Source organism: Lagopus muta, chromosome 4 (assembly GCF_023343835.1).
Source record: "Lagopus muta isolate bLagMut1 chromosome 4, bLagMut1 primary, whole genome shotgun sequence".
NCBI classification, from domain to species: domain Eukaryota; kingdom Metazoa; phylum Chordata; class Aves; order Galliformes; family Phasianidae; genus Lagopus; species Lagopus muta.
The window spans coordinates 66532186-66552861 of NC_064436.1; the positions used below are offsets into that span (position 1 = coordinate 66532186).

The following is a 20676-nucleotide window of genomic DNA, read 5'->3' on the forward strand; positions in this document are numbered from 1 at the left end:
AGTTACGACCCAGTAATTGAAAAGTTGTGAAGGTACAGACTATTAATAACCAGAGCAAACTTGGAAAAGGAATTACTAAAACTGAGTTAGATAACTAATTTCTGTCTAATACTCAGATGCAATTAAATATCTCTCACATCATCTCATATCCTTTCTGTCACTTTTTCCAGAACACAGGCTTTCCATTTATTTAGAAAATTATGTTTTACAGAAATTTTTCCCAGAAAAGACAGAAACTGAGGTGGAATTTCATTGTTGTTCCTGAGCACTGCAGTGCCCTCTCTTTCACAGGAGAGGATAGGTTGAACCCATTGCCCTCCATGCACATACTATGCATCAAAACTATTTAGCAGCAAACTGTCTACAGCTAGCACATCAGAAAGCAGTAACCCAAAGTGGGTGACATTTTTCAGTGCTTTACAAATTCATCTTCCATAAAGAGTATGGTATTGTTACACTGTGTGATACTGGTTTGTGTTTATATTGATTCCTGCTGCCATCCAGGCCAAAGGCACAGATACTATGGTTTACACTGGACCCAGTGTTATCAAAGAGCGTGTCTTCAAATTGAAATGAGCATATTATTGAGGAGCCACTTGTATATGATTTAACTAACATTCTCCCTTAACATATTTCTTTATTCTGGATTTAGTGTTACATAAAATATCATGCCAAAATAGCCCAATGATTACTGCAAATATGGCCTGGTAACTTACTGTAAATCTTAATGTTAAATTTGTTTTATTCTGTCATTTCATTAGGGAAAACCATCACCACAACAAAAACCTAATGTCCTAAGATAAACAATAGCTTTGAAACATAAAATAGGAAACCTTTCAAAACTGAATCCACTCTTCGAGCCATTCCACAGCTTTCCAAGTATTTTGCCACCAGCTTCTTTTAATGGCATAAGGCTTTAGTTTGTTTGACTGCCAGGTTATGGTAATGAGCTACAGCTTCTTGTATGATCTTTTTAAAGAGTGAGATAAAGACAAACTTGTAAAGTTCAGAGTTTTGACTGTGAGGTTTGTGGTTTAGAATATAGATTTCCCCCCCCACCTCTTTGTCAGTAGAGTCCTGCTTAGCATTTTTGGTAGACAGCAGACAGCCAGGAATAGGACCTAAATAATTTGACTATGAAGAGAGACATCAATATTGTTTGATCTTTAGACAGAGTGAATAATGATTATTGGGAATAACTTATTCTGAGTTTGGCAAATGTTCATGAAGCCTGCATCCTAGCATCCAGACCCTTCTTGAAAAAATGCAAGTTCAAACAGGTAATGAAAGCACGTTTTCATCATAATATCAGTAAGCGATGGGCTTATTTCAGCACGGCATCCTTAAATTATCCATGAGTCGTTGGTTTTTCCAAGCTGTTTAAAGTGTTACTTAAAGTATCTCAGATCTTACAGCTCTAGTATTTTCACCCATTATATACATTGTCTTCAATTTCCTTTCACAACACTAAGCATAAAATAGTATTTGCGTGAGTGAAGCTATGTTCTTGCCTGAACTCTTCCATGATGACAATAGAGGGCCACAAATTAAAAAAGCTGTAGGAAGGAGGGTTGCTGTCAATGGTTCTAACCATCTGTGGTCTGTATTCTCTAGCATGGGAATGATCTTTTGTGACGTGGAGAAGACATGAGTCTTCTCACGTCTTCTCATGAGCTGGAAAAGGGACATGGCATCCCTAAGTGCCTGGTGAAGAATCTACATAACAGTTTTTCAACATTAATTCGAGAACTCTTGGCATTGAGCATGCTGCTATTGTACCAACTTTCTTCTATATAGTCCTCTGGTGCTTTTTAAGTTGTGCTGAAAGGAGTTATGCAACAGACTAGGAAGAGTCTGGCAGCATTAATAAGCATGAAATTAAATGCTCTCAGGCATCTCAATGCATTTGGAGGATTTGGTTACAATTCTGACTACTGGGAGCCTGAATTGCTTCTGAGAATCCTCTACAGCTCCAGCTCCCCTGGGGGGGAAAGCTTCAAACTAAGATCTGTTTTAGCATTTGTTTTGCTGCTACCATAAATTCCAAACCAGTAACACCATGTACCTTTTTGCTCTCCTGAAGCAATCTCTATTCTGGAGGCTAGTTCTTTATATCAGTCTCTTAGGGTCACATTTCTGCATTTTGTCTGACGTAGAACAGGACCATATTCTTCACCTTGAGAGTTCAGAGTTACTGAGTGTGAGCAGCTGTCGGATCTTTCTGCTGCTCTGGGGTGCAGACTGGACTGACTTCTTTTGAGTCTGATTTTACAACTCTGGCATTGAAAATAGACGTGCACTTTTAACACTGCTATTAATTTCCATGGACCTACTTGCAAAATAGCATACTTCTGGAGTAGAAGTGCATAACCTTTGAAATTTCCATGACACTAAATGCGGCTTTGAAGCATTTAAATAAATTATGTTGAAATTAAACATCCCTCATCATGCATAAAAACCTCTTCTATTTTTTTTTTTTTCCCCACCCTCCGTACTGAGAACCATTTAACAGCCGGCTAGTACTTTATCATTGATTATGAAGGAGGAAACCTCAACTCACCTGCAGGTATCATTTCTTTGTATGTGGTAGGTGAGGGCTGGATGGAATTTTTTTTTTCATCTCGGTAGGACACTGTATGTTCTCCCCTTTTCTGAGCATAATTATCATTGAAAAACCTTACTATGTTTTGTGCTTGAAATGTCAGTTAAGTAAAAATAACTTTGAAAACTCTGCCTCTTTGTGTACTATAGCTGGAGGGAATGCAGTGTGTATCTTGCTAGCTCAATAGGGATGATTATAGAGCAAGAGCTATTGATAGGAAAACTACCAGCTGTTTGAAAATGTTATTTTAGGAATTAGAGCAAAAGCAGGTAAAATAGAGACATTTTGGAAACATCTATAGAAAAGAGGTGCTGTTTAAGAATTGTTTTAAAATGTTGAAGTCTACCACTTAACACCCTTGTGTAAATTATTTGTAAATTACTTGTAAATTATTTGAGAGTATGTATGCCTTAGACCTCTTTCATTAGCTCAATCCGCTAAAACAAGCAGTCATGTTTTTGCTGTAGTGGTTTTCGGTTATTGGCACTGATAACTGGAGAAGCTGATGACTTTGTGAGTGATCATCCATGATATGTGTGACCTTGAAAGTCGGCAGTTTATTAAAAATGAACCTGGGGGAAAAGTACAAGGTACAAGGGCTTTTTTAGTACACAAACATATAGGAGCAGTGTTGGACTTGAACAGATAGCACACTGATCATGAGTACACTAAGACTGTTAATGTCTAAATTTCTTGCTCCTGTCTTCCAGTCTTGCTGAATTTCATTTGCCAAAAGGGAAAAACAAATCTATAATCTGATTCCTAGAGGGTCTTGTGCATGGAAATTAGGAGTGTGGCAGGAATTAAATGTATACTGAAGTAATAAAAGGGTTTTCTACAGACTAGCACAGATTATTTGCACAAGGAAGGATCCTCAAATATTAGAACAGGTGCTCATTTAGGAATACAGACCTCCCTGCATCCAGAAATTGTAAAGCATGCTGAATTTTGCAGTGATTTACGAAGAATAACAGAAAGAGCATCCTCTTGCCTTCTCCTCCCCGAGGTGCTGGCATCTCCCCTGTGACACTCTATCTCTTCCTTCTTTAGTTCTCATCACTCACAGAAAACAGATGTTTGACACTGGTAAATCCTCAGAGGATGAAGATGTTTCTAAGTAGGTTTGCTGCTCATGGGACCTTTCAGCCTGAAGAAAAATGTTGTCATTGTTGTCATAAACATTTCTCAAAACCTAAAAAGTGAGAAAGAAAAGGTCAGTACTTTCCTTTTTTTTTTTTTTTTTTCTTTGTTTGTTTGTTTGTTATTATTATTTGTATTTCTTCTGGTCAGCTCAAATGAAAAAGAAATAAATCACTCTAGGATGTTAGCTGTTATTATTTTGGGGGGAGAGGGGACAATAAAGTTTTTGATATCAACAAAAAAGCTGAAGTGCAACCAAGAAAGGATATTTGTGTAGAAATTTATCTGACATAAAGGCATTTTTCCCTTCCCTTCCCTTCTCTTTGATTTTCTAAAAAGTTTAGCAATTTTTTTTAAAGGCAGAAATAGAATGGCCTGTCTTCCTGAATGTCCTGGATGTTGTAAAATACAGATAAAATTGGTAGAAAGTTAACTGTAAAAGAAACAGAGTTAAACTGCATCTTATGCCAGATAGGAATCTTTGGTAAGCTTCATGCACAGAGGTAGGTTTAGAGGAAACGCATGAAGAGATCAGCTCTGCTGAGCATTAAGCAGAGTGCCATGAGCCACCGCAGGGAGTAAGCACAGGAGTGGGTCAAGGACAACTGGGCAATCTACCAGTAATGGATGAGCAAGCTCAGACAGCTCATGGAAAAAGCAGCAGCTCGAGACCAAATATGCTGAAAATAGGAAACATTCTCTTTTTTGGTTTGCAATGTTTTTTTTTTTGTTTGTTTTGTTTTGGCTTTTTTTGTTTGTTTGTTTGTTTTTGTTTTTTTTTCCTTAAAATACAAAATAAAATTGTTGCTTCAGAGGGTGTGGAGGAGGAGGAAGCAGGGAGAATGGGAATTGGCAGTAAGCTTTTTGAAATACCCATTATATGATCATAAAGCTATTTGTATTGCTGCTGATTAAATTATTTTAATAAGCCTACATGCCCTATAAAAAGGATTGGGAGGATATTTTTAAAGACTTCAGTCTAGAAAAGCAAAAGCAATTTCTAAATATTTTATACACGATGATAGACTTTATTATAGAAAAAATTACTAGCAAATGCTACTAGCTATTGGATTATTGTGCTGCTCCGTGTAAATGAAAACAGTTTGATATTTCTCTTTGTAATTGCTTGGTTGCTTTATGGAAGATTTCCTTTGGAACTAGGGCTTTTTCTGCTGTGTACAGGGTTTCATAGTGGAGTTAGCTCACATTTCAGCAAACGTGACCAGATCTCATCTGGGGACATGCTGCGACATTCTGTGAGACAGCTTGGTGCTGCCTGGGGACTTCTGGGCAGGATGCTCTTCTCATGCCCCTGCTGCATCATGCTTGCCATACGCAAGCCTATGGGCTCTTGCTAGCTGCCTCATATGGTCCAGCAGAACCATTTCCATCCTAAAGCACTTGTCTGTGAAGACCCAGAGGCTTCCTGATGTTGTTTTGTCCCAAAGGTCAAATGGACCTTAGGTGACTTCTGCTCTTGGGGTGATGTGACCCAAGAACTGCTTGCTAAGTGGCCTCACTGGGAATCAGTTCATGTTTAGAGGGCTGAACTGCTGCTTAACACATGGTGGTGCTTTGCTTTTCTTGGGCCTTATTCCAAATTACTGAATTTATCAAGACATCTTCTATTCAGTTCCAAAGACCCTGAATGAGGTTTTCTGGTTATATTTTTAACCTAGAGGTCTTTGACATTTTAACCAGCATCTTTATGTTTCGTGTTTCATTCCTTGGTATTGGTGGTATTATTTCTGCAGACTCTTGTCAAAAATGTATTAAAAGTTCCCTTGATAATGTATCTTTAGACCAATCTGCCTGGTTTAAGAGGGAAGCATATAGAATCAGAGAGGATGGAAATTATTACTATGGAAAGTAAGGGTGTTTGTTCTCTTTGTAAGCTTTAGGACTGAGTATATGAAATAGTCTCAAAATATACAAAACGTCTTTCCCCCCATGTTTGCAGAGATTGGCTGTTTGCTGTTTGTGATAATTGTCAGTGCAGATTCTATAAAGCTGTGCTTAACGTATTCATCTATTAAGGTGCAGTTGTACACTCATGACAGTGCCTGAATGCAGCTTTTCTGTCCATAGGGTACTGTGTCCAAGTTTGGTCTGCGGCCCCCAGCACAAGAGGGATGCAGAGCTGTTGGAGCAGATCCTGAGGAAGGCCATGAAGATCAGAGCGCTGGAGCACCTCTCCTTTGAAGAATGGTTGAGGGAGCTGGGCTTGCTTAGCTTGGAGAAGGTAAAGCTCTGCGGAGACCTCATTGCAGCCTTTCTGTACCTAACATGGCCTGTAAGAAAGCTGGGGAGGGTCTTTTTGTCAGGAAGTATAGTGGTAGGACAAGAGGGAATGGCTTTAAACTGAAGAGGGGAGATTTATATTAGGTATTAGGAGGATATTCATTACTGAGGGGATGGTGAGGCAGTGGAACAGGATACCCAGAGAAGCTATGGATGTTACACTAGAGCACAACTCTGTGTGGCCTGACGTCTCTTCTGCACTGTCCTCAAAATACCTGGCAGGACAAATGAACACACAGGGGAGGATCTCTACATGTAGAGAGCCTGGCCCAAGCCATCGCTAAACTCTATGACTAGTTTCACTTTTGTTTGTGTAGTTACAGCCACAGTGTTGTAGGTGGTTTTAATCATATATTACTTCTCACTGTCACGATTCTTTGTTGATATTGAGGACCAAACTTTCAAAAGCATTTATGTACCTGTAACCAAATATGAATAGTCTCAAAAATAATTTAGAAGCAAAGCACCATATTCTTCAGTGGGAGTTGGATGCACAGAAAAAGAACACCTGACTCCTATTTGCATGGGTTGCCTTTTTCAACATTATAACCTGAAGCAGTAAGTACCATTTGTCAATTTCTTGCATACTGTGAACCTTCAAGGTCATGCTGTGAAAAGATCCATGCAACAGGTGAAAGCATCCTTTGGTTACTGTGTTCTCCCTTCTGCATGATTTTCCTCTGATTTAAGCACAGGGAGCTCTGCAGCAAAGGGCAAGCTTTGCTGGGCTGTTTCCTGTGGATTTGTGGTGAGATTGCCATTGAAAAAAGTACATGCTTTAAAAGCACAAACAACTCAGCATCTAAGCAGTAATTCAGGTCTAATACAGTGCCACTTTTCTCATTTAAAAATGAGAAATAACATAAAATGTGAAAGCAATATGCTGCCATCAGGATGCTAAATACAGTTTTGTAGCTTGAGTAAATAAATCTTAATTAAGAATTTGAGCATATATTTTCATTTATTTCCCTCCTCCTTTTCCTTCCTCTTCTACCTCCAAGAATTTGACTGGAATATAATGAAAAACTGCAAAAAATTAAAAACCTAGGGAAAAAAAATCCACACAAAACCCAACCAGTAAGTGAAAATCATGAGGTTTTCTTCCTCTTAATTGTAGAACATTCCTATGTGTGTGTGCATGCACATATGTCCTTACAAATATATGCAAGTAAGCATATAAAGAAGAGATGAACATGTTCAAATGTTCTTAGCTGCTTAGGGGGCAGACATAAAAATCAAATGGCAGTCTTTTGTAATTCAATTTGTTTTGTAATGAAAAATCTGAAGTTTTTTTTGAAGAATTTGAAATCTAAAGCCAAACAAAGTATGTGCATTGTTCTATTTAATATGGCCAATAAAAATTTATATCTTTCCCTTGAATTTATTCTGAATTACATTATTGCAGTAAATAATTACAGCACATCTGATTGAAAGAGGAAAGGATCAGATTTGGTTTTCATACAAGCTTTGGGCTGTGATTGAGCAAGCTTAAGAGTGAAATGTCTTTAGCAGAGCAGCATTATGTACAGAAGATTTTTTTAGACCTGAGCCACTTAAAATAATTCCAGTGGAGTGCTAAGGGCTAATTTCCAAGTAAGGAGGATCACTTGGTATTTACACTTACATAAGAAGTTGCTCCCGATAGCAAATGTAACATTTCAACTACAGCAACCCAAACCATAAGATGTTTGAGTTATTTTGATTCAAATGATCAAGAAAATTAGATTTAAAACATCTTGAAACAAAAAAGTGGGTTGTCAGACAAGGCACTGGTGTTCCTGACCCTACGTACACATGCTGGTGCTCGTGTACACATACGTGCTTTGCATTCAAACTGCTGTTGCAAGTGAGATGAGATTATCTGTCACTGCCTGTGACAGCTGTAACTCCAAAGCTGAAGAATTTGTCACAGTAATGCACTGTTGGCATCTTCTTCAGATCTCGTGTCAAATGTGAGAGTCCTCTGGGGATGCGTTGGATACCCTGGGGAATGTCAAATGTGATTAAATTTCTATGCATAAACAGCTGAATCCCAGGAAAATCTTCATTGCCTTTTACAACTTAGGGGCATTACAGGTGATTGTGTTTATGCAGTTAGATGTATACATCTAAACCTAGCTGAATCCAACCAAACTGGCAAAAAGACTTGAAAAAAAATTAGGTGCAATAGAAGATCTTCCTCAGATATATAGAATTGCTCAGATTAGGAAAGAATTTAGATTATCCAACTGCAACCTAACCGTACTACCCTAACTCTAACCCTAACCCTCTGCTAAATGTGGTCACTGAGCACCACATCCAAATGGCTTATGCTAATCTCTAACCAGAATATATGAGTTAACCAAGAACTGCCTCAAACAAATATATATTGGAGAAAATTTGCTACAAAATTGTAACAAAAGAGGCAAAATAATGCAGGTGTCAGGATTCTTTCTGTTTGATTCTATGCTATGGATATGAGTAAATGTAAATTCCAACACTATTATTTACCTGTTTAGCAAGATACTGTGGTAGTGTTTGCAGCATTTTGCTGTCTCTTCTAAAAGTGTATGCAGACAGCCCAACTCATGTAACTCAGAAACAGATCTAACATATTTGGGGTAATAAGTCCTACGCAAGATGTTTAATTTTGTGTCTATGTCAGCCTAAGTGCTTAGTGAATTTGGGCATTTCTGCAGTGTGATCCACTATGTAATGCAAACAAACAAAATAGGTTTTGATTAATTGCTTTGAAGTCCTTGATGAAAAGAACTTCTGAAGGAAGACATTGTTGCTTCTCTGCTGAAAAATCTGCTTACTCCATGTAAATACAGGGTTTTCATGTGTGTTAAAATGCTAATTTGCGGAGAGGATTTTTTTTCTAGTTAAGCCAAGGACACACAAGTTTATTTCCTCAATTGCAATTATTGTCTGGTCACAATTTTGTATCCTAGAACATGCCACATGGCTCTCCCTGCACTTCAGAAAGGTATTTTTCTTCTATAGGCTCTTAATATCTCCCAGCCTTGAGAATATGTTACAGATACTGTAGTCAATGCCGCTAATAGAGAAAAGGTTATTCTGTTCTCCCTGAAAAAGAAAACTACTTTTCTTCACTTGATCAGCATCTCAGCTTGCTACCACCTGAATTAATTAGATTTCCATTGAGTTGTTAAACATACATTTGTGATGTATGTTAAATGTATGTTTAATATTTCAACTGTAAAAATAATCCATATTGGGAAGTGGTGCCCAGGGACATGATTTAGTGGAGTGTTCTTAGAATTAGGGTAGTATGGTTAGGTTGCAGTTGGACTTGATGATCTTTAAGGTCTTTTCCAACCTGAGCAATTCTACCAGGCCATAACAATGGATAGTATAGAATCATAGAATCATAGAATCATAGAATCACTAAGGTTGGAAAAGACCTAAAAGATCACCCAGTCCAACCGTTCACCTATTCCCAATAGCTCCTACTAAACCATGTCCCTCAACGCAACATCCAGTCTTTCCTTGAACACCCCCAGGCTCGGTGATTCCACCACCTCCCTGGGCAGTCCATTCCAGTGCCAGAACAGTGCCAGAACAACATAGAACATGTATGGCATATAATAGGCTTTAGGAGGGTTGCTTTTTCTAACTGTAGAAGAAAGCGTGCTTTGAGTTATCCCTAGTTCTATTTCTAATGCATTTTCTAAGTTTTGAATGCTCTCCATTTGGTTACAGCATCCTTGGCCCAACATGAAGTTTGATTTGTATATGACTGTTCAGCTCAGGCTGCAAAAGCGTTTGAGTTGCTATCACTTAAACCCTCTCCATAAATGACTTTTCTTAGAATTATAGCATATTCCAACTTGGAAAGGACCCACAAAAATCACTGTGTCCAGCTCCTGCCTCCACAAAAGACCACACCACCCAAGGATCAATCCATACTTCTGTGAGTGTTGTCCAAATGCTCTCTGAACTTCTTTCACATCCTTTAAAATCACCTCTGACATCACTTTCCAATCTTTAAAGATCACCATAATGCTCTTAGAAAACTGTCATTTGAAACCCATGGAGCAGGAGATGAGCTATGTTATTGCTGCTGTGTGGTTTTGGAATTGCCTACACACGTAGGCTGTGCTAAGATGCATCTGTAATATTCCTTATTTTTGACTGTGTGTTCACAGGTACAGCTACTATCATGCTTTGTTGTGCTTTTAACAGAACAAATCTCTAATTTCTTTGTCTCTCTTGTCTACCTAGGGCTCCTAACACAATAGAAATAGTGTCAAGCCAATAGGAATGAGAGAAAATTAGAGGGCAGGTAGGGTTTGGCTAACACCACCAGGCTACTCATTTATAGAAAGACTATTGATGGAAAGACTATTTTGTTTTACTCAAAAAAAGAATCTGTATAGCTAATGAATTACTAATCTTAAAACAACATCCTTACAGTGTTGCAAAGGATCCAGCAGAGAAGAATAGCTGAGAAGGAAATTAAATGTGACATAAAAGCTTCTGAATCTTGATAACTTGTTTTAGGCTCATCATAATTTAGTAAATAAATAAATAAATGGAGAGGAGGGGAAAAACAGATTGGAGATGTGTTTATTTTCCCCGGGGAGAACTTGAACATCCGCTGAAGCCCAGGAGAGAGTGTTAATGAAGTAAGGAGCATCAGGGGAGCTACTTGACATAATACAATCTTTTATTTTATTTATGGGGAACTGATTTCTCAATCAAAGTATCTGATGTTAGTTTTCAAAGAGCATCCATGAGGAGAAGAGAAAAAACCTGCAGGGACTCTCACCTTATTACAGGCTTTTAACTGATCAGTTAGTGATTTTATTGGAAGTGTACAAGGAAACTCTGTCAGGAAGCTGAGACTCTAGGTACAGCTTCGGATGTGAGGCTGAAAATTAGACAAAGCAGCCTGCCTGCGCTGCTTATAACATCATGGATAGCAGTGTGTTTCTAACTGGGACATCAGCTACTGAAACGAAAATTGAAAGTGTGAGAGAAATCCATGTCTGGAAAACAATGGACTGTATCTGTCTTGGTAAATAAAACACTGTTTTCCTAGAGCCGCTGCCCTCCTCCTAGAATGATGTAGTCTTACTCTTAGTGCTGAGGATAACCTCCAGCCCCTTTTGAACTTAACCTCATCAGGCATTTTCTATGAAAATACATAGAATCATAGAGTTGTTTGAGTTGGAAGAAGCCTTTTAAGACCAACTGGATCAACTCCCCTGCAGTGAATAATAACATCTAGATCTCAGTCGTGTGCTCAGAGCCCCATCCTGCCTGACCTTGAATTTCTCTGAGGATGAGGGATCCATCTCCTTTCTGTATGCCTCTCTGGGTAGTTGGTGCTTCACTAACCTTAAAATCTTAAAAAATCATAATTTTTTTTTATATCCAATAAAGAAGCCAATAAATCTCCTCTCTTTCAATTCGAAAAAATTTCCCCTTGTCCTATCATGTCAGGCCCTGATAAGTGTCTGTCTGCCTCCTGTCTTATCTAAGAGGCTGGCATTAAAACCTTGCCATTTGCCTTATGCCACTGGACAGTTCAGATGTAACCACATAGACTCAGGGCTCCAGAAAAGAAACAGTAAATTGTCTTAATGGCCTGTGTGGTTCCAGTATGTGTTCTGGTCTATGCTTGTCTGGAGCTCCTGAGACATAAGAGCAGTGCAGAGCATTCTGAAAACTAAGCAAACTAAAGTGTTTGTTTGTTTTGTCAGGGAAACTTTGCAAAGAGAGATAGTCTGGAGCAAGTAGTGAGATGGGAAAAATTGACATTGCTCCCCTCCTAACAGACAGTAAAACAGTATTTTACTTCTGGGGAATACATTCTAGAAAGAAAATGCTTGATTTGAACTCCTAAAGGAAAATAAAGTAATTCCTTTGTCTATCTAGTTGGTGCTACTTATGTCAGTGAAAATAAGCTGTAACATCCCCTGTAGCCTCAAATGTGCTTGGAACTTGAAAACAATCATTTCCCAAAGCTCAATACAATTGCCAGCATGGAAGGTGAGAAGGAGAAGTGTTATGAGACAGCAGACAGGTGGATTCCTAGAGGAAATCCCCTCCAAAATCCAGCCTAAACTCCTCTTTGTTTAATAAGAAGTAGGAAAGAATTAATAGAAATAAGTGAGCACATGTGCATATGACTGTATGCAACTTAATGCATGTTTACATGTAAAGTTTAATGAAAATGGAAAATATAAAGGTAACAAAAGTGAATACAAATTACAACCTTGCCCATACAGATAATAAATGAAAATTAAAAGATTCATTTGAACACAAATGACAGTGGAAAAGTCTTCATTGTAGGTTCTAATGTCCTACATTTTTATCAAGCAAAAGTAGGAATGGAAAAGGAAAGGCAAAACACCAAAAACAAATTTCTGTTCAATATCTAGAGTAACACAGAAGGTGCTTTAAGTCCATCTGATAAATTGAATAGATATTTCTCTATTGGAAACACAGAAGATGCAAGGTGTCATAGAATAAAGCTTTATGTTTCCTGAATCAATTGTTTGAAGTAACATGTGCCCACAAGTGTTGTAAAAATAGCTGATTCAATTTAACCACTCATTTCAAGTATATATAACCCTGAAAATCCATTGTGATGGGAATGAGGGAAGTCAACATAGTAGGAAGTTCAGACCAAAGCAAAAATAAAGGATTTCACAGAAAACAGGATGTTTGTAATGCTTGTCAGCATGCTGCCATGAAAATAGGTATTGTCAAATATATTCTTACTGTTTGTTTAATAATCTATTTTTTTTAATCAACCAAAACAGGCCACTGTTCTTTCTAATTCTAGGCTGTAATTTATTTCTTAAAAAGAGAAAGAAAAATAAAAGTAAAAATACTCATAGTATGGTACAAACACTGATGGAATAAACTGTCGGACTGCTAAAAAAAAAATCCCGTTTTCTCTATTTCTTGTTAAATGCTACGTTGTAAATTAGACCTCTTGCCTTCCCTTCTGAAACTCATGCACTTCTAGCATCTTAGTGCACATATCAGGAACTGTTTGACAACAAGGATTTCTGTAGCAATTCATTTTAAGACTAAGCATGCTGTGTCGTCTTCTTCTTTCACCTCTCTTTTTCATCTTTTTTTTTTCTTTGCCTTTTGCCTTGCCTTGCCTTCCCTCTGTTTCCCTTCTCCATCCTCCCCCATTTTCAAGCTAGATATCAACACATGCAGAAGTCAGAACAGCTAGTTAACTCGAACCCCTGAAATCTGTAGAATGTGAAGTTTTTAAACCATTCCTTTCTTTTTTTTTTCCTCTTGGTGGCCTAGTTTTCTGCCCAGTTAGGAAAATGTTCAGTGAAGGTCAGATGAGAGCCTGGTCTGATACAAAAGAAGTTGCAGGAGAATGTAATCAAAAGGAGAGAATGGGGAAAGGGCAGGGAAATGGGACCACAGCAGGGATGTGTTAGATCAGCTCAGCCAACTCACTGAGCATTACTGACAGATGTTTGGTCAGGATTACACATCAGTACTCCAGATCTGCGGCAGTGCAGAGTAACTTAAATCCCATAACAGGATTTTGCTTTTTATGAAACTATTTATTTATTCTTTCTTTAGAAGACATTTAAGAAAGTATCTTTGGTGATGGCCATTGGAACAATCTCTCTATTGAGTTCTGTGAGTGTATTTTCTTTCTTTTACCTTTTACCTGTTAGTGTTAACAGTCACCAGATCTTCCAGTACTTTTGAAATGCATCTCCATCTTCATTCCAAATCTGTACTAAAATCAATCACAATACACAGTACACAATAGAGGTGTGCACTGAAATAAATTCATCGGCTTTCATCTGGAAACAAGTCTTAAAGAGGTGACATCAAATACCTTTTAGAAAGTCTTACATGAAATCATAATATCATTAGGATTGGGAAAAAGCTCTAAGTGAAAGCAGATTTAACCTATGAGTTCTTAGCAAGTGAAACACTAGCTTTGTCTGTATACAACATTTGGTAATCTGTTGTGTTCTTCAAGAATTTTCATGCAACTCTATTAAGAAACTCAATGGAAAAAATTGACTCTAACCCAACTAAAATCAGGACAGCTTTCAAAATTGATTCTGTGTCAGTTTGTTCTATGAAGTCTTACATTCAATTAAATTTAAACCAGGAATATGTGATTTGTAAAGAGAAGTCATATCTTTTCATAAAACTGAAAAAAAAGATCTATTGAGCATACAAGTCTTACACAAGTCTTTTTTTTTTCTTGAGGACAGAAGCAAATGTCAAGCAAAGTACAAATTGGAAAAGATTGTTCTTGTTTAACTTAATTAGCATACTTAGACAATTTAAGTCAATTTCCCTGCTGCGGAGCAGGGAGGATATTAACAATCTGAGAGATGCTCATGTTGTAAGGTCTCATGGGACAGGGATAATTTAGCACCTGTGTAGCAGAGGGGAAAAAACTTAGCTTCTGCTCAGATGACAGAGTGAGGAAAAATAGTGATTATGATTAATATACAATAAAATCAGAGTTTGGAGAACTTATACTACAGGAATTCTGTAGAATTTATTTTGCTGTCATCAATATTTCTTTTAGTGAAAACTGGAGAATGGTGACTTGTGGCATTTTTGGACCAGACATATATTATATCCTTCACTTAGGTTTACCACCAAGCTGAACATTTACATTTACATTTGGAGACCTATGGAAAACATTGTTAGAAGACTCAAGTTGGAAAATTCTCTGATCCTGAAGTCAGTTTAAGGCATCTTAGGAAGTGACTACAGATAAAGATGAAGATTTGTGAAATTGTATTTTTGCAGTATTCACAAATAATATGTAATATTAAAACATGGTTTCTACCTTTATACAGTAATAAAATTATAACTAATGAGCTTCATAACCATTCCTGTGCTACAGAAAATTTATAATTTTTTAAATAGTTATAGGTTATGTTCAGAAAACATAGGTAAAATGCTACTGATGTATAAAAATCTATTTGTTTTGCCCTAACATCTCATACGTAAGAAAATATGGCATGTTCACAGGTCTGATGTAATGTCCACTTCAGTCTTGCTACTGGGTAAATAAAGCATCACATCCTATCTTCTTAAGTATATCTACTGCTCACCTGTAGTGAACATTTCTACCATTGAACTGTAGCCAGAGTAATTTATAATGCAAAACTGGTGAAGATCCAAATCTAATATAGTACAACTGAGCATGGCTTAATAGAGTATTTGCTTTGTGATTCTAGTATATGACAACATCAGTGTCCCTGGTAATGTGGAAGAAAGTGCCTGCAATGAGAGATAATTTGTCACGGACAGTGAAGGCGTAAAGTAAACAGAACAGCAGCAATTCTATGGGTTTTCATTGCATACCATTGGATTATTACTTAGGTTCTATGAATATGTGAATATATGTGGCCAACATGTAGTTTCTTTTGTTGTAATTTTGCTTGCTTAGTAGTATAATTTTACATACAAATGAATAAATTACAGAGTAAAACACCCATTGCGCTTTGATTCATCTCTTTCTTCTTTCCCCGTAATCAAAAAAGAAGGATAAAAACTTAATAGGAACAAAATCAGGATAATGCAAATGCTCCTGAAAAAAATCTGTCCCTCAGAAAACTCTTGTACACTGTGTTCTTCTTTCTCTCATCTCACTCACAAGACAAAACTTCTCCCTAGGCACTCTTGATGTAGCATACGAATTTTAAGCTAGTAAATATACTGATATCACTACCATTGATAAAGCCTACTAGACTCCTAGAAACAATATTGATTAGTTAGTGAGATACTTAATCATGTTGTCAGAATTAAGTGTTGTTTTAATAGTACCCTTTACCCATTTAATTGTTTCTCTTGTTCATTAATAGTGTATGAGTCCTAAGGCTAAAAATGTGGCAATCTTTTCAAAAGATTAAATTTAAAGATTTCACAGTTTCTGCAGAGATTTGACTAGTGTGTATGCCCTAGTATTGAGATATTTTATCAGGGTAATCAGTATTCCAGTTTGCTCTTGGTTTGTGCTTTGGTTGTGTTCCAGTCCATGGCAGTGTGACGGTGACGGTCCTCAGATGTGAAGTGTGAGCTCTGATGGTCTCAGACTGATTCCCATAAATGCTGGGAAATGCCCTGATTGTTATTGAATCTACTTTTTTTTTTTTTTTTTTTTTTTTTTTCTTATTTGAAAAGATTTATTTTGTGGAACAATGCTTCATTAGAAACTTTGAAGCTTTTGAATGAAATATTTTCCATCCTAAGAAAGATCCTGTAAATATTTTATTAATGATCTTATTTTAGCAGCAGGGATGTTTATCAATTTCAGCAGAAATAGAAGCATCTTTCATCATGCATTGAAAGGATACAACAGCCAAAAACTACTTTAATCCCTTTGCAGTTTTAATGGGTTTTATTCTGACATGTTGCTCACACTTCCTACAGATTTTACATAACCTATTGACATTTTTACACAATCACTTCTCTGGATATTCCCTCCATAACCTTCCCCTTTCTATTTACAAGGAAGTTTCTGATACATGTAATATGTCTTATTCAGAGGAGAATATTTTGTGACTTCTTGCCATCTCAGGGATGACCATGCTGAAAGGCTGTTGCCTTTGCCTTATGATATTTTCATGCAGGACCTTTATAACTTATACTTTATAACTTTAGGTATAAGAAAAGCAAGCAGACTTACTTTTCCAGGTCTTACATGGTACAATTTTCCATTTAACAAGGATTATTTAGTGACAACAGCATGACGAGCAGAAGTGATTAAATGATTGCATCACTCAATCAGTCAGATTAGTTTGTCTCCTTTGAAACAGCTACAGAAGCTCTGAAGAGAGAAGTCCATCAGTTTTCATGCCTTGGACTTGGTCTCTCTTAGAGATGGAGCCATCAGTAGAGATTGATGGGCCAACCTAAAGACTGTGAACAAAACAAGTAGTGTTTTAAAATATGAGTTTTTCTTTTCAAAAGACCCTTATTAGGGTGCATTGTTGGATAGCTATCCTTAAACCATCATCTCTGTATTTTGCTCTATGGACTGCAAAGTTTGGAAGCAAACCAATCACATTTATGTGTAGGATCTGCCTATCTATACATAAACCTTCTAAGTCTTATGGCATTGATTTAAAATCAGGGCACAGTCCAAAATATGTACTGAAATAAATCTGTATAGGCCTAGCACCGTCTTGCCCAGAGTCTTGGGACATCTGCAAGCCAATTAAACTTTGTGAAAGTCTTGAAATTCCACAAGGACCAGGCTTCTGGACAGAAAAGAAAAGAAGTCCAATCCGCACTCAAAACAATTTTTCTCAGGACCATGTCCAGTTCAGTTCTGAATGTCTCAAATAGGAGATGGAGTATAGGGATACCCATACTTCTGTGGGTATCTGTGCCAATATTTGATGATCCATATAGCAGAAGAATTTACCCAATATCTTGTGCTCCATCCCATATGCATTGCCCCATTCTTCCACCATACACCATGAGCTGTCTTCCCATGACACAGTTGTAGATAGCAGTAAGATGGCCCATGAAACCTTCCCTCCACTCTGAACAGATGAAGCTTGCAGCATCTTTTCATCTGTCCTGAATTCCAAGGTCTGTTTTTTTTTATTCTGTTTTTTTCCAAACTCCAGCCTGGATCATTGGAATGAATTACTCTGTAGTTTTCTTTGTCTTTTCCTTTTTCATGAGGATTCTGTTGGCTCATTTTTTTTATCTTTTTGAAGTCATTCTGAAAAGCAACCCCATTCTCCAGAATACTGACTGCTGTACCTACCAGTGGTATGGTCAATACGGCATGGCCATGTTACATGAATGACTACAAGCCATGAGCAACAGTGGCTGGAATTAGGTGGGAACAGTTCCTCTCACTGCTCTTCAGGCCAGTTGCTATATGTGGTGTGCAACAATATCCAGATTTGGTTTAGTATTTGTCAGGTGACCTTGATGAAAAAATCCTATGCAGGCTTAGAAGACAACTGTATTTTCTTATTCTGCCATGTTTGACACATTTCATCCTGGGTCTGTTGCAAGTATCTCCAAACAGTACAATGAAAGCCTTTGAACAGTTTAATTTGGGAAGTTTTAGGAAGCAAATCATTGCAGATCTGAAAGAACATTTGCATCACCAGTCACTCTAAAATTATTACGCAGGTTCCTGAAGCATACTGGATATGGCTGATTTATTCTCTGATACAGAACTGCTGCTCTTGTATACAGATCTTTTTGTATACCAATAAAAGCTTATGAAGCTGTCAACTTAAAAGTTTCTTAAAAAAAAAAAAAAAAAAGTTTAGCTTACATACATGTCTGTGCTTGATATTGTGCATTTATTAATGTGTTCAAAGTTAATAATTGAGATATATACAATCCATTTAGCAAGATGAGGTGGACATCCATTACTAACTGTTAAATCAGCAAACTGTACTCCGACAGAGATCATGGGGCTCTTATTGCTTTGTCCATGAAATTAACAGTTTCCATTGTAACTTCAGCAGTTTATGCTCTGTTCATCATGGGGTTATGAACTGCTTTGCTGTCATGTTTGAGGAATGCGTTATATTACTGAAGCAGTCAATAAATGTAAGTTGATTCTTCTCTGCTCACACCGCCACTAATGCAGGTATGAACCTGGACTTCCGTCATAGTTTGAAAAGTAATAATAATTTGAATAATTTGAATAATAATTTGAAAAGTCTATACGGGTGTAGAAAAACACAAGCAAAAACAAAGTACCGTAGTTAAAATTATTTAAAACTAAGAAATGGGTCTTAAGCTAGAAAGCTTAACTTTCAATTTATTTAGCTTATAAAAGATCAAGAGCTGAATCGACTATAATGTGTAATTAAATACCTTTATAAAAAGATTGTAAACTCTGACAGGGTTTTCCTTTACCTTATCTTTCATTTCTTCATTTTACATAAAGAGAGAGATGTATCAGGAAGCAGCAGCTACAATTAAGGACTGTACACTGAAATTATAAATAGAACATAAGCTTATAAATAAGGAACAATGTGTTAGAAGTGAGGATGATTAAAAGTTCAAGTTAAGCATCAAAGCTTTCAATTTGCATCTCTTGATTACTTCAGGTGAAGATGAAGTGTATTGCTTAATTATTTATTTCAGCCAAACATAATCCATTGTGAGGAAAAAAACCCAAACCTTTGATTATACAGTCTGTTGGATACATGAAATGAGACAAAAAGTCAGACTAATTGCTACAGAAACTTTCTCATAGTTTAAAATATTCTGTCTTAAAATGATTATAATAAAGCCAGCTTTAGTGGAGCTCTTTATAAACAGTCATTTAATTATAGAATTATAGAATCACCAAGATTGGAAAAGATCAGGTTTTACTGGCTAAAGCCCAAAATGAAATTAACACAAGATCATTTCCAGAAAATCTTGATGAAAGAAATGGCTTTTTGTATACCCTTCTACCCATCACAGTCAAAGAAAGAGTTTTCTCATTGAGGCTCAGGTGTGATCCATAGGACATTTAAATACTTGTAGAGACTCTGCAGGCAGAGCATAGGCACTGCTTGCCTTTGTCCTAGACCCTTGTCTGAGATGGAGGTAACAGTATTTCTTTTTTCCCTGCCATTATCTTGCTTGGCTGATTAAATACTGATTCAAGAGCTCTTAACCAGATGTCTTCTTGTGTTACAGCCCTGCACTGGTATTTAAGACAAAGTATTGTTCTATTATGTACCACTGTTGTGCTCAGCACAACAGGGCCTCTATTGCTTCTGGTGCTTTTCAGGCGACAAGAACATAAAATAAAAGATAGCAGAGTAGGCAGAGGCATAACTACATTTTTTATTAATTGCTAATGGTTTTAATACTTATGAGATATTATTGGGAAATCTGTACCGTTATTTTTAAACCCCTATGTGAATATGCCTTCTGTACTGTTCTCCAGAACAGCGTGTTTTACTGATCATCTACTTCATAAACAGTATTTGAAATACTACTTTGTACATGGTTTTTTGTTTTCTGTTTTTTGTTTTGTTTTGTTTCTTTGAATAATAGCATAAGAAGTAAGTACTGAAGGAGAAAATTGAAGTTCTTTATGGGACTGATGATTAAAGAAATACACCCTACTGTTGAACTGCTTGCCTGCTTAACTACCTGTGATGTTGCTTTGCCAAAATGCTCAGTACATCTTTGAACACAAGTAAGTAGAACGTGGTAAGTACAGATGACAGAAGGAAATACTATAAGAAAAGTATTTGCGACAGCAAATGAGCTGCTTTTATGACATCCTAATGAAAGTAGTAGGGATGTGTAATAAGTTTTCTATTTCAATCTGGATTTTCTTTGGGCTGGTTAATGAAATCCTAACAATTTTGACAGAGGTAGAAGAAAGGTTTTGTATTTATTCTGAGTTGAGTGACTGTAGAGGATGTTACCATGTCTGGAATCTTTTAGGTGTGGTTTGAGGCCTAAAGATAAATTCCACTATCAAAAGATGTTTACAATGAAATATTGGTGGGCTTTTTTTTTAATTTAAATTATTATTTGTGTGTAGTTTTCATTTTGTTTTGTTTTTTACTTTAAAGGAAAAGTCTTTTGAGAAATCTCATTTTCCTCAAACCTGAGGATATCCAATTAAGTTGGCCAATAGAGGAAAAAAATAAAAAGGAAAATTATTGAAG

General features: G+C 36.8%; 1 long non-coding RNA gene across 1 annotated transcript in view; it reads left to right on the forward strand.

The window, feature by feature from the left end:
* LOC125692081 (uncharacterized) overlaps window positions 1-20190 on the forward strand; it is an 89835-nt gene extending 69645 nt beyond the window's left edge. The window contains exons 4-6 of the long non-coding RNA XR_007376439.1: window positions 3653-3815; window positions 5831-5984; window positions 20051-20190. This is a non-coding gene — a long non-coding RNA (uncharacterized LOC125692081). The remainder of the gene's footprint in view (window positions 1-3652; window positions 3816-5830; window positions 5985-20050) is intronic.
* Window positions 20191-20676: the final 486 nt, after the last annotated feature.